Below are 18831 nucleotides of genomic sequence, written 5' to 3'. Positions count from 1 at the left end.
GTGCCTGATATTAGGAAAACTTGAGTTCAAAAGTGAACTCATAGACTAGCTATGTTACCCTTGTTAAGTCACTTCATTTCTTTCAGATTCAGTCTCTTTAACTCTTAAATGATTATAATAACATCACCTCTCTTCATGCAAAGTGAAGGTAACACAACCAGGAGAATGTTGTATAAAGAGCAATATTTGACAGTGAAGAATGTGAATGACTTAGCTATTCTCAACAATACAATGATCCAAGACAATCCCAAAAGACTCATGGTGAAGCATGCTCTCCACCTCCAGAGAAAGAACTCATATTGTCTGAATATAGACAGAAGCAAACTATTTTTCTTTTTCCTTCTTTGTTTCTTCCTTTTTGTTTGAGTCTTCTTATACAAAATGACTAATATGGAAACGTTTTACATGATTTCACATATATAACCTACATCAGAATGCTTACCATCTACTAGGGTAGAGAGAGAAGGATGGAATTTGGAACTCAAAACTTCTTTTTAAACTGTAAGAAATTGTTCTAACTGTAATTTGGGGGGAATATGATATATTAAAAATAGTTCCTCTCTCATGGTAGTTGTGAAGATTAAATGAGACAATATTTGTAAACAGTTTAGAATATAATAGTCATTTAGCAAATGATTACTGCCTTCTGATCTTCTTCCCCTATATATTTTCCATGATTTCTGGGTTCTGTTCATATTGTATTTGTTAATGTGGCTGCAGACAATGTGCATATTTTCTTATTGTATTTTGTGCATTTTGCATAGCTGCATATAGTCTTCCCACTTTTCTTCATATTCTTCATATTTGCCATTATATCTGAGAAAAGTATCTCATATTAATACAATATTTTCGGGTAAATAGGTAGTTTTCAGAAGTGTTTTGTTATTAAAACTAAATTTCATGATATTCTACATAGATATATTATATTTCATTAATAATGTATTTCTGTAAAATAATATTTCTTATGAGAAATATATATCATGTCAAATAGTCAGTTTTATAGCCTATAAAAAACTATACTGTAGTTTTATAGTCAGTTGTATATTATTGTCATATTGCTTTGAGAAATAATTGGATCAGTTTTTAACTGTATCTTCAGTGCAACAGTACACTTATTTATTCTTCACAGCACCACACACTCAACAAGCCTTTATTTTTATCCTTTCATTTATATACTAATTTCATGACTAGGGAGTAGGTAATAGAGGCAACAAGGCATAGTTGTTGGAAAACTGACCCTAAAGTCAGAAAAACCTGGGTTCAAGTTTCACTCCTGACTTTCTGAATACATGAATTCAGTCAAGTCACTGAATACTTAAGCAAATTTAGCTAATCCACTAAATGGGTTAATGATATTGATAATAATGTGGGTAATATATTAACACCCTCTCTTTGAAAATGGAAATTCTCGAAGAAACTTAAACTAACTATATAGAGTTCAGAGTCTAAGAAATCATTGCTTGTCCAAGGTGTCCTTATACATTAGTATGCAGTATTTTTATTGCATACTAATATCTTTCTACTTTTTATCTTATTTCTTACTTATTTCCTTAGCTTTGAATGATAATTCCCCAAACTACCAAGAAATATTTTCTGTGGTAGCTCTGCCTTTTCTCCTTGGCTAGCATTCTAGTTTATTTATTTATTCATTTTCATTTATTTTGATTTTTTACTTTGGAATAGGACTTTAAATTCAAATGATTTCTGGCTTACCTCATAGGCTGAAACTCTGAGGTGGTATTTCCTGTAACTGATTTTTTTTTCAGTTACTGAAAATATCCTTGAAAAGCCCATTGCATTGTCAATAATTCTTATCATGTTTGGTATATTAAACTTTGCAAAGTCTAATATTATTTAAAACACTGTAAGCATGTTTTATTTTGACTAAACAAGGAAGTTGAGAAAATTTAAATAATATAAATTAGAAAATATTGAAAAGTTAGGACCTCCCTTCATTTGTCAAATTATTGCTGCATAAGAGATGAATTAAGGAAGGCAGAGTAAAAGCTGGGACTTGATTAAATTATCCTTTTGTAAAAGGTACACTTGTAAGTACTTGTATTTGCTTGTAAAAACTGACTCTAAACAAATTTTGTATCTCCAGAACCCACAGAAAGACAGTGTGAAGAAAATCTCCAGCTCAGGACAACCTGGAAGGTTAACAGTAATTTTCTATCATGCTGGATTGGGAGTAGAGCATAGTCTATCATGGGCTGTGCTGGTACAGAGAGGACCTGAGCAGGGTATCAAGCTGTGCACAGTACACACTGCTACCCCCACTGGAAGCAGAGAACCTTGACAAAAGTCAAGTAAAAAGTGAAAAGTCGAAGTCAAAAAGTCCAGGCTGGGAAAATGAGTAAGAAGTAGGAAAGAGAATAAGACTATAGAATCTGACTTCGGTGACAAAGAAGATCAAAATATATAAACAGAAGAAGACAACATAGTCAAAGCTCCAACATCCAAAGTTTCCAAGAAAAATATGAATTGGTCTCAGGCAATGGAAAAGCTCAAAAAGGACTTTCAAAATGAAGTAAGAGAAGTAAAGGAAAACCTGGAAGAGAAATCAGAGTGATGCAAGAAAATCGTGAAAACAAAGACAACTGCTTGCAAAAGGGGACCCAAATGCTGAAGAAAATAGCACGTTAAAAAATAGACTAGCCAAAATGGCAAAAGAAATCCAAAAAGCAAATAAGAATGACTTAAAAAGCAGAATTAACGAAATGGAAAAGGATGAATTAATTAATTAATTAATCAATCAATCAATTAAGTAAATATTAGAATGGAGCAAATGGAAGCTAACAATTTCATGAGAAATCAAGAAATTATAAAATAAAATCAAAATAATGGAAAAATAGAAGGCAACGTGAAATATCTCTTTGGGAAAACAACCGACCAGGAAAATAGATCCAGGAAAAAATTATTGGACTACTTGAAAGTAAAAATCCCAAAAGACAAAAAAAAAAACCTAGACATCATCTTCTAAGAAATTATCAATGAAAATCGCCTTGATATTCTAGAACCAGAAATAAAATAGAAATTGAAAGACTCCATTGATCACTTCCTGAGAGAAATCCAGAAAGGAAAACTTCCATGAATATTGCAGCCAAATTTCATAGTTGCTTGGTCAAGGAGAAAATATTGCAAGAAGTCACAAAGAAACAGTTCAACTACTGTGGAAATGCAGTCAGGATATCACAAGATTGAGCAGTTTCTACATAAAGGAATGGAGAGCTTGGAATATGATATTCTAGAAGTCAAAGAAACTAGGATTAAAACCAGGAATCATCTACCTAGCAAAACTGAGTGGGAGGTGGGGATGGTCATTTACCAAAATAGAGGACTTTCAAGCATTCTTGAAGAAAATACCAGAGTTTAAAAGAAAGTCTGACTTCCAAATACAAGAATCAAGAGTAGCATGAAATGGTAAACAGTAAAGAGAAATCAGAGAAATCATAAGAGACTTACTAAATTTGAACTGTTTACATTTCTACATGTAAATTTGTAACCCTTGAGAGTTTTCTCAGTATCATGGTAGCTGGAGGGATTTTACATATATGTGTGTGAGAATGTGTATGTATGTGTATAGATATGTGTGTGTATATATATACATATATATATCTACATATATACTTATATATGTATCTGTGTATATGTGTTTGCATGCATACATATACATATATATAAATGTGTATATATATACATATATATATATATACATATATACACATGTAGAGGGCACAAGGTGAGTTGAATATGAAGGGATGATATCTAAAAAAATAAATTTAGAAACAAGAGAGGAATATATTGAGAGGAGAAAGGGAGAAACAGAATGAATAAATTCTTTCACATAAAAGAGGCAAGAAAAAGCTTTTATAATGGAAGGGAAGTGAGGGAAAGAGTAAACCTTACTCTCATCAGATTTGGCTTAAGGAGGGAATAACATGCACTCTCAATTCATTATGAAAATCTATCTTACCTGTGGAAAAGTAGGAGAAAAACGATGAGGAGGGAGGTGTGATAAAAGGGAGGACAAATGAGAGGAAGTGATAATTAGAAGTAAACGCTTTTGGGAAAGGACAGGGTCAAAAGCGAGAACAGAATAGTTGCGCAACAGGATAGAAGGGAGGGAAATATAGTTGGTCTTCCACAACATGCCATTATGGCAGTGTTTTGCATGACTACACATGTATAAACAATAAAGAATTTCTAATGGTCTCAATGGGGGTGTGTGGGAAGGGAGGAAGAGATACAAGCTAGACCTCAGAGTTTTAAAAACAAGTGTTGAAAAATTGTTTCTGCATCCAACTGGGAAATAAGACATGCAGGCAGTGGAGTATAGAAATCCATCTTACTCTAAAAAAATAAATAAATAAATAAAGGGCAAGGGTTTAATTGCAATTTAAATGGAAAAATCCTTCTCATTCATTAATAGACCCATGTGACCTGCTTAAATCCCCTGGAAGTCTAAGTCATATTTAGTAGGAGGATCTTGCTGAATGAATGGGACAGGAAAGGTAGAACAGAACTGGGAGGAAGTGAGTGAACATGGTTGGGGCAGAGGAGAGAGAATTCAGGCAGGCATGGCAAGGCTCAGGCTTATGAGTGTTTGCTTAGAAGGTGCAGACAGAGTGAGGGAGGCTTCGGAAGGCTTTGCGCCTTGCAGTGATAATGTTTATTGACTTCTTGGTCACTATGATAGATTTAGCTTTCTGGTTCTGGAATTTAAATTTGTAGTGTCTAAAAAAAATGTTTTTCTTTTGCCTTCTCTATGGTGAGTCTTTTATACTTTGTGATTGAGAACTACGCTGTCACATTCATAGTCACCACCAGTGTTGTGAATATTGTTTTGGTGATACAAGGGGATAATTGAAGGATGGGATGTGATAAAAGGGAAGGTAGATTGGGGGAAGGGGTAATCAGAATTCACACTGTCTTGGAGCGTGGAAAGGGGAGGGATAGGGAGAAAATTTTGAACTCAAAATCTTGTGGAAGTGAATGTTGAAAACTAAAAATGAATTAAAAAATAAGAAAAAATAGTGGGGGGAGAAATGATTTAAGCTCTGGTTGACTCAGAATGAAACAATTATACAACAAATTTAATTTTATTGGAATTCAGCAGTAAAACTTGAGAAATTTCACTTCATCGCATAAAGCATGCAAGATACTAGGGTGTACTTTAAGAGGTGCTGGAACAGATATATAAAATATGACCATAAAGGCTATGCCTGGAAATTCAATCTTGTTCTCCGTAGATGACAAGGAAGTCACTATATTTGAACTCTAAAATCACCATCTCTGCTATACTTTAGGTAGGTTAGAGGTGACACTAAAGAAAAGAAAGAGGAAGAACGGACATACCAAATCAAGTTTAGAACAAATCTGTTTTGAAAGAAACACAATAATAAAATCAATGAGGTACTGGTTATTCAAAAATCAGAAAGAAGTGAGAGCTCCAAATAATTTGGGTGTGGAGATGGACCTTAATCTTAAAAGAAAGTGATCAAAAGATATGAATAATTTCTGACACATACACTTCTACCAAACCTTTCTCTTGTAACTACATATCACATTTCAATCTGTTACAGAAGATGATAACATAGAGGATTTATTTTTTTAAAATCGTTTTTAGTAGAAACCTTCATCAGATAATTTAGATAAATTTGCAAAACATCAAGAGCATCCCTGATGAAGATGGGAAAACCAGTTCCACAAAAATCATTCCATAGCAAACCACTTCCTTAGAGTCCTATTGTTCACTCACAGTTGTTAAGAATGCATTACCGGTTTTTGCATAAGCTAGCAAAGGATTAAATGATGAAATTTAAGATGATAGTCACTGCAGAAAGAAGATATGCTCTTTTGAAGAGGAGGTGCTCCCCATTATGCCTCTGCCAAGAGCAAAGCCCCATTTACTCAGTACAATTACAGTCATGAATGAATTTTGGCAGTATTTCCAGTAGGTCCTTTCTTTCTGGAATGACTTTTTGTGTTCCACTGAAGATTGTCTGAATGCCTTTTTCTCAAAAGCAGCCTAAGCAAAGATAGAGAGGCTGATCCCTAAAAGGTTGAACAACTGATAAACATGTGTGCACGTTTTGTGTATATGTATATTTGTATACATATAGACACACATATATGTACATATATGCATAATGCACATGTATGTGCCTGCATGTGTGCAAACATGTATATTTGACCACATCAAATAATGAAAACTGTCTATTAAGCTTTATCTTGATAGTAGATTGTGTTGTTGGGGATGAAGTCACATAATATGAGATCACATATATTCCATGCCTTATAATATATTATAGTGTTAGCATCATATTTTTCAAATATGTCTTCCTCTGTTTGTAAAGATTCATTTTATTAAATTAATCACAAGTCATTGAAATAAGCATGATGCTTAAAGCAAAAATCAAAATATAAGCAACTACTTAGCTTTATAGAAAATGTTAATGAATTTTTGGAGCTTAAAAAATACAATCACACACACACGTGTATGTGTGCACACACAGAGCTTTCTGTTAGAAAGATAATACAAATAGGGAAGGAGAACTTTGAAAACAAAGAAAATTTAAGTTTTCCTAGTTCAATGAATTGTTGGAACTTTTTTTCCCTAGAAAATTGCTATGATATTTGAAGAATTTTTGCTTTATAATTTGTGACAGATTATCACTAGAAGGCATCACCAATTAGTTTAAACAAAATCTTGCAACCACAAATACTTATATATAGCATAAGTAATTTGGAATGCCTGGCTGTCTCATCTTTATCCCACATCAAAGTGTGTCTGGGGAAGTATGCATTAAAAAAGGAGGGGAGGAAATGATTATTATGTACCTACTATTTGCCAGGTATTATGCTAAGTACTTCATAAAAGACCAGATGACCACTGACAGGTGATACTACAGAGGGGATTCTTTTTCAGATGAAGGCTGAAAAAGGTCATTTTTAAGGACCCATTCAACTCTGAGCTTCAGTAATTCTTTTTGTAGAAAAAGAGCCTCTGTTTTACTAAATAAAAGTATCCGTGACTTACCAAGAGTTCATCCTTTCTGTGATCTCTATTACTTTTTTTTCTGATCTCTGTGTGACCTTAGACAATTCACTTGATTTTTTTTAACTTTTATAAAATAAGGAGATTAGACTCTACAGTAACTTCAATTTAGAACTCTGTGTTTCTATGTTCCTGTGATTTTGGATGAACAGAGCTCTCTGGGAAAAGAAAAAATAAAAAATGACAGAAACAATATTCATGATGAGTTATCTCCCTAGTAACAAAGCCAGAAATAGACCATAATAGTATATGAGGAATTTATGGTGGTACACTGAAAAAAAAGTAGTACATCTTGAGGGAATAAAAATTCTCCAAGTACCTGGTGGCCAAATATTAGTAAAGTTCTACCCTTATGAACAGACATGGTAAAGAAGATTTCATCCACTATTGCAATGATTTATTACGATCCTTGATTGAGACATCTTACAGTTTTATCCGAAAGCACTATTTTCACAAATGTAGAAGTATCAGGTTTGTTTTCTTTATTTCTTGCCCTTGAACAAGAAATGTTTTCTTAATCTGAAAATAAATCGTGCCAGCTGTATTTTCCTTTTATTTCCTTAATTGATCCCCTCTTTCACTCACCTGTAAAATGCTTTCACTTTTACTTATCTATCCTAAGTTGCCTCAGAATTCTGCTGATTGGCTATATACTCTAAGTAGTCCTGAAAGGATATAAAAAACTAATCTGTAACCCAGGAATCTGAATTTGCTATTAACAATATCAAATTCTTTAACATACTAAGAAATCTTTATATTTCTAGTCTGGTTTCCCATCTTTGATCCAAAATTATCAGACCAGGCAGGATCTCCTGAGAGATTAGGAGAATTCCCTAACATTGGTATTTGCTATTTTTTTTTATTTGTAAGGACCTGTGGTTTCAATAGTACAGAAAACTCCCTAAAGAAGAGATTCCAACTTTCACTAGAAATTGGTTGTTGTGGTATGCTTATAGTCAAAAAGTTGGAAAACAGCAGAGCCAAAATGGCAGCTTAGAAGCAACCCAGGTGTACTCAACATTACCTCCCAAACTTTGAAATAATGCCTCAAATCAAATTTTTGAGCCACAAAATCAACAAGAGGTCAGAGGAAAACATTTTTCTGGCCCACAAAAATTTAGAAGGTTAGCAGGAAAAGTTGATGACCCCAGGTTAAAGACCTATTCAGAATGTGACAACAACAGGGGTCAGAGCAGAAGTATTAGCAGTTATGGGAACTCTCAGCCCATAGATGATAAAGGGGTAACACAACTGCTCAGAAAGAGATAATAAAGAGCCCTTTGCTAGCCCTGGGTACAGCTGGCACTGTTTGGCAACTGTATTGTCCATATTTATTTCTGGGTCATAATTCTAAGGCAAGAGAGGAGCCAAAGAGCTTATGACTGTAGGGGAGCTAGGGTCTTTCCCGGGCAAATACCAGAGCAAAGATAAGGAGAACAGTGACCACACCAATTCCTACATCAAACCACCTTGAAAGCATCAAAACTTTGCAGATCCCTAGAACTAGCTCTGAAAACAGCAGCACAAAAAAAATGTCTGAAGCCATGGAAAATACCTCACTTCCCTATGTGAGGAAAGTCAGAGTTTAGCACAGGGTTCAAAGTTGAGAAATACAATAGAAAAATGAGCAGACAACAACAACAGCAATAATTTGACCACTAAAAAGAGCTAATACAATGGTAGGAAAGACTTATGATATAAACTCATAAGAACACAACAATGTAATAAAGGGAAAAAAGACCAACAATTACAAAGCCTCAAAGAAAAATGTTAATTGTACCAAAGCCCAGCAAGAATTTTTGTAAGAATGAAAGAAAAAGATAAGATTGGTAGAGGAAAAACTGGGGAAAAGAAGTGGATGTGATATAAGGAAATTATGAAAAAAAATTAAAAGTTTGGTAAAAGAGGCACAAAAAAACAATGAAAGGAAGACCTTAAGAAACAGAATTGGCCTGATAGTATTTTAAAAAAGGTACACAATTCACTGAAAGAAAATAACTCCTTTAAAAACAGAATTGGCAAAGCAGGAAAGTAGGTATAAAATCTCACTGAAGAAAATAGTTCTTTAAAAATTAGATTTGGGAAACTGGAAGCTAATGACTCCATGAGATACCAAGACATAACAATTCAAAATCAAACAAAACAAAAAAAATAACAAAATATCTAATATATCTCTTTGTAAAAACAACTGATCTGCAAAATAAATAGAAAAATAATTTGAGAATTATTGTTATCATTTCAGTCATCTCTTATACTTCATGGTCCCATGGCATGCCAGACTTTTTTTATCTTCCTTCTATGCTTCACTATCTCTTGAAGTCTGTTGAAGGTTATGGTTATTCTTTCCATGATATTGTCAATCCTTCTAATTCTCTGCTATTGTCTTCTCCTTTTGCCTTCAACTTATCCAAGAAAGGGGCCTTTTCCAATGAGCCCTGTCTTCTTATGATATAGACAAAGTATATAAGTTTCATCTTCATTATTTGACCATCCAATGAAGAATCTGAATTAATTTATTTAAATGTTGATTGATTTGATCTCCTTGCTATATATGGAACTCTGAAAAGTCTTCTCCAGCACCATAATTTGAATGTCTCAGTTCTGAGGTGCTCGGGTTTCCTTATAGTCCAGCTCTCAGAGTCGTACATTGCTACTGGAAAAACCATAACTTTGACTATGAGGACCTTTGCTGGCAAGATTATACCTTTGCTGTTTAGCAGAATGTTTAGATTTCTCATAACCTTTCTTTCAAGGATGAGGCATCTTTCAATTTTATGGCTTCAAGAAGCATAGGCAATGATCTATGAGCTCAAGAACATAAAATCTGAAAGTGCTTCTACTTCTTCTCCCTCTCTCTCCTGGGAAGTGATGGAATCAATTACTATGATTTTTGCCATTTTAAGCTTCAAGACAGCTTTTCTATTTTCTCTTTTGCCCTTATGAAGAGTGTTCTTCTGTGCGGGGCCAAGATGATGGAATAGAAACATGGACCTGTAGGAACTCCCCCACATAGCCCATTTACATACCTGTTAAAATGACTCTAAACAAATTCTGGAGCATCAGAAAGCACAGAACGACAGAGTGAAAGGTCTATCTCACCAAGTGTGGAGCAGAGTGGGACTCAGTGTTGGCTCTGCAGCATGGCAGGGACAGGACCCAGAACAGGCTTCAGGGCACCACCAGAAGCAGCAGTTCCCAGATTGTTCAACCCACAAATGCCAGACAGCTTCAAAGATCTGTGAGAAATCTCCTATACCCAGGAGAAGGGAACTTAGTCTGGATCCCTGGCAGCAGCCACTAAAGAGGCAGCATCCATTTTAGGAGCCCTCCCCCTAAAGGCCCTGAGAAAACTGAGTTGTTGACATGAATCTCAGCCCCGAACTCAGCCCTGGGGAGAGAAGTTGTGGAGAGGGAATTCTACTAGTTGCATATTCTGGGAAGAAAATTTTGGTTGCTGCCAGACCAGTGTACAGTCCAGGAGAGGAGTAATTCCTCTCCCTTGATTGTGCCATCTTGGAGAAACTGAGAACTTACAAGTCCCCAGAGTATACACTCCACTTGACAAAGGACACAAAAGTCAAGTAACTGGCTGGGAAAAAGCCCTAAAAAGGGGAAAAATAAGACTATAGAAGGTTACATTCTTAGTGAACAGGTATTTTCCTCCATCCTTTCAGATGAGGAAGAATAATGCATGCCATCAGAGGAAGTCAAGGCTTCTGCATCCAGTACATCCAAAATAAATATGCAATGGCCTCAGAGCATGGAAAAGCTTGAAAAGAGAGTCAACAGCTTGCTAAAGGAGACCCCAAAAATGCTGAAGAAAATAACACCTTTAAAAATAGGCTAACTAAATTGACAAAAGAGGTCCAAAAAGCCAATGAGAAGAATCTTTTAAAAAGCAAAATTAGCCAAATGGAAAAGGAGATTCAAAAGCTCACTGAAGAAAATAGTTCTTTAAAAATTAGAATAGAGCAGATGGAAGCTAATGGCTTTATGAGAAACCAAGAAATCACAAAACAAAATCAAAAGAATGGAAAAAATGGAAGATCATGTGAATTATCTCATTGGAAAAACAACTGACCTGGAAAATGAATCCCGGAGAGATACTTTAAAAATTATGGGACTACCTGAAAGCCATGATCAAAAAAAGAGCTTAGATATCATCTTTCATGAAATTGTCAAGGAAAACTGACCTGATATTCCAGAACCAGAGGGTAAAATAGATTTTGAAAGAATCCACCCATAACCTCCTGAAAAAGTTCAGAAAAGAGAAACATCTAGGAATATTATAGCCAAATTCCAGAGTTCTCAGGTCAAGGAGAAAATATTGCAAGCAGCTAGAAAGAAACAATTTGAGTATTGTGCAAATACAATCAGGATAGCCCAAGCTCTAGCAGTTTCTACATTAAGACATCAAAGGGCTTGTGATATGATATTCCAGAAGTCGAAGAAACTAGGGTTAAAACCAACAATCACCTATCCATCAAGACTGAGTATAGCACTTCAGGGAAAAAATGGTCATTCAATGAAACAGAGAACTTTCAAACATTCCTGATGAAAAGAACAGAACTGAATAGAAAATTAGACTTTCAAACACAAGAATCAAGAGATGCATGAAAAGGTAAACAGGAAAGGAAAATCATAAAAGATTTTCTAAAGTTTAACTTCACATTTCTACATGGAGAGGTAATATTTTTAACTCTTGAGTCTTTTCTCATTATTTGGTAGTTGGAGGGATTATGAATGCACACACACACACACACACACACACACATAAACAGGGAACACAGGGTGAGTTGAATAAGAAGGGATGACATCCAAAAAACTAAAAATAAACAAAATAACATTAAGAGGTGAGAGAGGAATATACTGGGAGGAGAACGGAGAAATGGAATGGGTCAAATTATCTCTCATAGAAGAGGCAAGGAAAGGCTTTAGCAATGGAGAAGAAAAGAGAGGAGATGAGAGGGAAAAAGTGAAGCTTACTTTCTTCACATTTGGCTTAAGGAGGGAATAACATGCTCATTCAATTTGGTATGAAAATATATCTTACACTACAGCAAAGTAGGGGAGAAGAGGAGAACTGGGGTGGGGGAATAATAGCAGAGATGGCAAATGAGAAGAGGGAGTAATTAGAAGTAAACTCTTTTGGAGAGGGACAAGGTCAAAAGAGAAAATAGCATTAATGGGGGCAGGATAGCATGGAGGGAAATATAGTTAGTCTTACACAGCATGACTATTATGAAAGTCTTTTACCAAACTATACATATATAGCCTATATTAAATTGTTTACCTTCTCAGTGGGGATGGGTGGGGAGGAAAGAGGGGAGAGAAGTTGGAACTCAAAGTTTTGGGAACAAATGTTGAGAACTGCTTTTTCATACAAATGAGAAATAAAATATACAGGCAATGGGGTGTAGAAATCTATCTAGCCCTACAAGAAATAAGGGAAGGGAGGGTTGTCTAGAAGGGAGGGCATACTGAGGGAAGGGGTAATGAGAATGCAAGGCATTTTAGGGTGGGGGGACAAGGAGGTATGGGGAGAAAATCTGAAAGTCAAAATTTTGTGGAAATGAATGTTGAAAACTAAAAATAATTAAACATTAAAGAAATGGTCAAGTAAAAAAAAGGTTGTTAATTTTTCTTCTCTTTCTACCATCAGAATGATATCATCTACTTATCTGAGACTGTTGGTATTTCTCCCAGAAACCTTAATTCTGACTTTTGATTCTTTGTGCCTGATATTTTTCATAATGTATTCTTCATATACATTAAATAAACAACGTGACAATACACATTCTTGTGGTACCCTTTTCCAATCTTAAATGAATTGTTCCATGTTCAGTTTTAACTGTTGTTTCTTGATTCATATACAGGTTACTCAGGAGTCAAGTAAGGTGATCTGGTACTCCTATCTCTTTGAGGACTTGTCACACTTTGTTGTGATCCACATACTCAAAAGCTTTTTGTATAGCCAATGAAACAGAAGTGTGTGTGTATATATGTGTACACACACACCTATGTATGTATGCATGCAGGTATGTATGTATGGATTTTCCTGGAACTATCTTATTTATCTCCATAATACAACAAATATTGACAATTTGATCTCTAGTTCCTCTGTTTCTTTGAAAACTAGCATGTTCTGGTAATTCTTGGTTCAAAAATTGCCAGAGCCTAGGTTGCAGAATCTTAAGCATAACCTTGCTGACATGTGACATTTGTAAAATTGTTTGGTAATATGAAAATTCTTTGACTTTGCTCTTATTTAGTATTGGGATATAAAACTGATCTTTTGCAATATAGTGGTCATTGCTAACTTTTACAAATTTGCTGGTATATTGAGTTCAGCACTTTAGCAGCATCATCTTTTAGTACTTCAAATAATTCAGCTATAATTCCCTCACCTCCACTACCCTTATTTTTACAGGGTTTTCCAATGACCACTTGACTTCATTCTTCAGCATGTATGGCTCTAAATCTGTAACCATAACATCAGAATTATTGGTTATGTGAAGATCTTTCTTGTACAGTTCTGTGTAATTCTTGCCACCTCTCTTTTATCTCTTATACTGCTGTTAAGTTGCTACCATTTTTGCCTTTTGTCACCCCTTTTTTCATGAAATATTTCTTTGATATCTAATTTTTTTGAAGAGATCTTTTGTCTTTCCCATTCTGTTATTTACTTCTATAGGCATAGAGGGGAAACATAGTAATCATAAATATGAATGTAAAGAGTTCAGCAAAAAAGAGTTCACCCATGAAATGGCAGCAGACTGGATTAGAAATGAGAATCTAACATTGTATTGTTTGCAAGAGACAGACTTAAAGCAGGAAGATGTATACCAATTTAAAACAAAATCCTATATTAGAATCTAATACGCGTCTCCTAAACTATGAACAAAAAAGGAGGACTGTCAATCATGACCTCAGAAAAAGAAAAAATAGACCTAATTAAAGGGATGATTTGGGAAACTATTTTTTATTGAAAGATCCCATAGATAATGAATATGAACATTTTTATAGCAGTTTACTCTGATAAAGATGTAATTTCTCAAATATATTTTGAGTGTAATAGAACTGAGTCAAATTTATAAAAAGACTCATTCCCCACTTGATAAATGGTGAAATGATATAAATAGGCTGCTTTCAGAAGAAGAAATCAAAGCTATCTATAGTCATATAAAAATGCTCTAAATCATATTTATTAGAGTATGGCATGTTAATAACAGCTCCAAGGTACCACCACACGTTTAGCAAAACTGACAAATGCTGAAGGGGATGAAGTGACATGAGTAGCGACATTAGTGAAGTGTTAGTGGAATAGTGAACTGGTCCAAGCATTCTGGAGAAAGATTTGAAGCCATACTCATAGAGCTGAACACAGAGCCTTTTGACCCGACAATACTATTACTAGATCTGTATCCTAAATATATCAAAGAAAACGTAAAGGCTTTTTTGTACAAAAATATTTATAGCGTCTTCTTTTGTGATGGCAAAGAACTGAAACTTCGGGGATGCTCATCAATTAGAGAATGTCAAAAAAAAAAAGTTCTCATATATGATTCCAATGGAGTATCATTGTACGTGTGTGTGTGTGTGTGTTATTTTACTCCCGTGTAAATAGTAAGTTATTTGAAGGCAAGATTTTTTTTTTTTATTTTGCTATTGTCTTTGTTTATCCGTTATCTAGCATGGAAAATATTTAAAATGTTTTACTATTGTCTCTGAATTAACAACTGATATTGTAGGACGTCTATTGTACATGCCGATATTATAATACTGCTGAACGTAGTATATGATTATTCAATTATTTAAATTTTTTGTTTGGGATAAATGTCCAACTCACTGGTTGCAAAGTAATACAGTTCTGCCACAATTTCAACAAAGCCTAAATCTGGTCTTTCTTTTTCTCTTTTTTGCTGTTTCATAATAGGGCTTGTGAACAATAATTGGAGAGAAAAATATCATTGTTTTGTCCCTCAGGATAGAACATTGGGTAAAAGGAAGGGAAGGGGATAGAGTGTAACTGTACGCATGAACCTATTTTCAAACACTAAACCTGTAAAATTTATTCTACAAGATGTTTTCATGGAAATTTTATAGAAATGTGAAAATAAGCATTAGCATGCATCTTATGCCTTTAAAATATTGACTGGTTTTGACAAAATCAGGAAGCATGACAAAAGATAAATTTAGTATGCTTCTCTACTATTTAAAATTTTCATTGTTTGGTCATCACAGAAATTTCTACCTATGTAGAAAGACTCAGTTCTAAATGGGTTGGTTATTATAGCCAAATGCTTTTGTTTTCTCTCTCTATTGATACAGAGAATGCTAAATAGAATAGGTATCTAATGAGCTTGAACATTAGGGTTCTCAGAAATGAAGTTGATATCACTTCATATGTTGAGAAGAAGCAAAAAATGGAAATGCCTGTTTTATGATGGTTTTTGAAAATACACCTTAAGCTTCTAGAGTTCCTTCTAAGTCCCAAGTCAAATTTCTCAAATTGCTGACTCCCTTAACTTGACTCAACTTACCTCATCCATTATCAGTCACTTGCTAAAATCTGGTATACAGTAAATTCACCCATTCTTATGTTTGTGCATCATACTTGTTTATTCCTCTTTAGACTAGGCCTTAAAGGCAATAAATCCACTATCTCTGACATTGTAAAAAGATGTAAATATATGTTCGTTAGGCATCTGTCTGGGTCAGAAAAAAATAAATCGTACTACTATGAAACTTACGTGTAAAATGCATGGAACACAGTGCTGATTTGTTAGCATTGGTGGGAGACAGCCCAATACTATATAAAAAGGAGCGTTTAGCACAGATTTGAGTGCAAAGTGCTTCATAAATGCTTTGTGTAACCATTTACATTCATTCATTCAAAGGCAAGGTGGTATAATGGAAACAATACTGAAGTGAAAAATGGGATACTGGGGTTCTGGTCCTGACTCTATTTTGATTTATGTGACCTAAAGAAAACACTTCAGCTCTCTAAATATGTTTCCCTTCAACCTCTAGGATAAACTATAAATGTCTATGTGTCATTAAATGCCCTTTACATTCTAGTCCTACTCTATCATTCCAGACTTGATACAGATACTTCAATGTACCCTATAATCCAGTCACTCTTGCCTTTCCCATGTGATGTTCCACATCTAGTTTTCATGGCTTTGAAAGGTCATGCTGAAGACCTGAAAGGCATTCCTTCCTTACCCTGACCTCTTCCTTCATAGCTTATATCAGGTACCTCTTTCATGAGACAGAAAATTTCCTGATCTTCAAAAAACCTAGTGTCACTGTCTCAACTATCTCTTATTTTTTTCTATTTAATGATTTTTATTTGTTTTATGTTTAATTATGTACATCATGATGAAGTCCTGATAGAATTGCCCCCAACCCTAATATTCTAACTTCATTATAGACTCCTCTTCAAGGCCCATTGTATCTATCTAGCCTGCCCACTTAATGTCTTAACTTCTTCATATATGCCTCACTGCTCACTAGAACAACAGGTATATCCCTGAAACTCATAGTTCTCACAGAAACAGCAGGAGTGGGAACTCAGCCTTTGCCTCTACCTAGGCACCACCCCCAGACCCATTCCTCATAGTTTGGACAGGAACAGGTGTGTTCTTGAACTCAACCACAATCACATCATTTGTTTAGCCCAAGACAGGACAACTCTACCTAAGTATACATCTTAACCATACAGTAACACAACAGCTAGCTAGCCAATCATAAGACAGCACCACTAGGATTTAGAGTAGGATACTTGACCACCAAACCATAGAAGGGGCCCACTCTTCTATAGTACTTGTGCAGTAATAGTAAAGAACTGACCTAGAATGAACTTATGATGTAGAGGCTAATTATAATATCATATATATGTACATGTGTATATATACATACACACACACACACACACACACACACACACTCCTAACTGTGTTCATTATGGGTAACCAAATGCACAGTGCCACTGAAGCCAGGACACCTAATCCCTTAACAAACTCCTCCTGCTTTTTAAATATTAATCATATTCCCATATTTTATGTAAATTTTGATTGTGTAATCAGCATCACATTCTCTATAAAATTGTAGGTCTTGACTTACTGAAGTGGTTAAATTCCTATAAGGGACTTAGCCACTCACCATAGTATGAAATCTTAAAACAATAATAAATCTTTCCAATGGCTTGGAGTCGATCTGAGTCTTTGAAATTCTTTAGAAACATCCCAACTCAACTCCACATGAACGTCATCACATCATGTTTCCAAGATTTGAACATAAACTTCTTGGCACCAGGGTCTGCTTTTGTTTTTGCCTTATATTCTTATTACAGATAGCAGTTCTTGACCCACAGTACTCACTTAATAAATGCTCATTTACTGAATTATTGGAGTCAATGTTGAATAGAATGGATATGTAATGACAAGCTGCATGTAATTTTCTCTTTCCTGAGTGGTTGTTCTAAATTTGAAAGCTAATTTTATAGCACCAACACATGCTTAAACATGTGTCATAAAAATCTAAAGCTTTCCCTAATGTTGGAAAAACTATTTTTTCAAGTCCATTAATTCTCAAGACATCAGAAAATCTATAGAAGGTAGAAGTGAAATTGTAGAATCAGTCTGAACAAAACTTGAATCAGTATGTCCACAAAGTAGAAGGGTAAGGTACAAAAAGGAACATAATACAGTTGAAGATTCACATGAGAAAAGAAACAGACAGAAACTATGTAGAAAAGCAGGTGCAAAATGAGCTTCGATGAAAAGAATGAATTTATATTACACTTGATAATCCATATAAGATGGATACTGAATCAAGATACTTAATATGAGAAAGACTGTATCAAAAATTAAATCTCTCAAATCATAAGAGAATTTGTACTTGCACGCAAAAGATAAAGAGATTTCAACTCAAAGCACATACAGTGCAAAATAGTATTTTCCAAAAGGACTGAACCAGAAATTTACCTGATAAAGAAGACTTTTTTCTTTTTATGGATACTTATTTTTTAATGCTGCAACATTTACCAAAGATGATATTCTTCTAGAAAAGTGATGTAAAAGAAATTATGAACAGTAATTACGAGTAGCAAGCAAGTAGCCTGAAGGAGCAAGAAATTACAGATGAACAGTTAGAGTATTTTCTGGTATTCACAAAAGATTTAGAGGAAGATTTCCATTTTGGGGGAAAGGGGTAAAGAACAAAAAGAGAGAAAAATAGACAGACTGACAGACAGAAGAGACACAAAAACAGAGACAGATTGAAAAAGCAAGCCTATTTAAAGACTCTCAATCTTTAAGCCTTATTTAATACTCTCAACCTATATTCTTAGCCATAACTTACAGAATGTTGGATAGAGATATAACCGGGAAGGATCTATAGAAATTTTCCTGTGCATTCTTCTCATTGTACATTTGAAGAAACTAATGTCTAGAGAAGTAAATTTTCCATAGTCACGCAGATAGCATGTGTCAGGGCTTAGATTTGACCCCAGGTATTCTAACTCCAAATCCAGTGTCATTTCCACTGTAAGAATCTCCTTCCAGTCATGTTCCTTTTTACTCTTACCTAAGAAAACTCAGCACTACTCTCTTGAAACTTCTCCTTTCCAGTTTCTAACAAATCTAAAAGTCAATGAAGGTGTCTTTTCCCATGGAATAAGACAGTTTTAAATAAAGTGGTACTTCTCTACTGGCAAACAAAAGTTGCTACCTTCTTTCATTTTACCAGGCTTTACTGGTGTAAGT

This window comes from Notamacropus eugenii, chromosome 6 (genome assembly GCF_028372415.1).
Source record: "Notamacropus eugenii isolate mMacEug1 chromosome 6, mMacEug1.pri_v2, whole genome shotgun sequence".
NCBI classification, from domain to species: domain Eukaryota; kingdom Metazoa; phylum Chordata; class Mammalia; order Diprotodontia; family Macropodidae; genus Notamacropus; species Notamacropus eugenii.
This window is presented reverse-complemented; position numbering follows the sequence as displayed.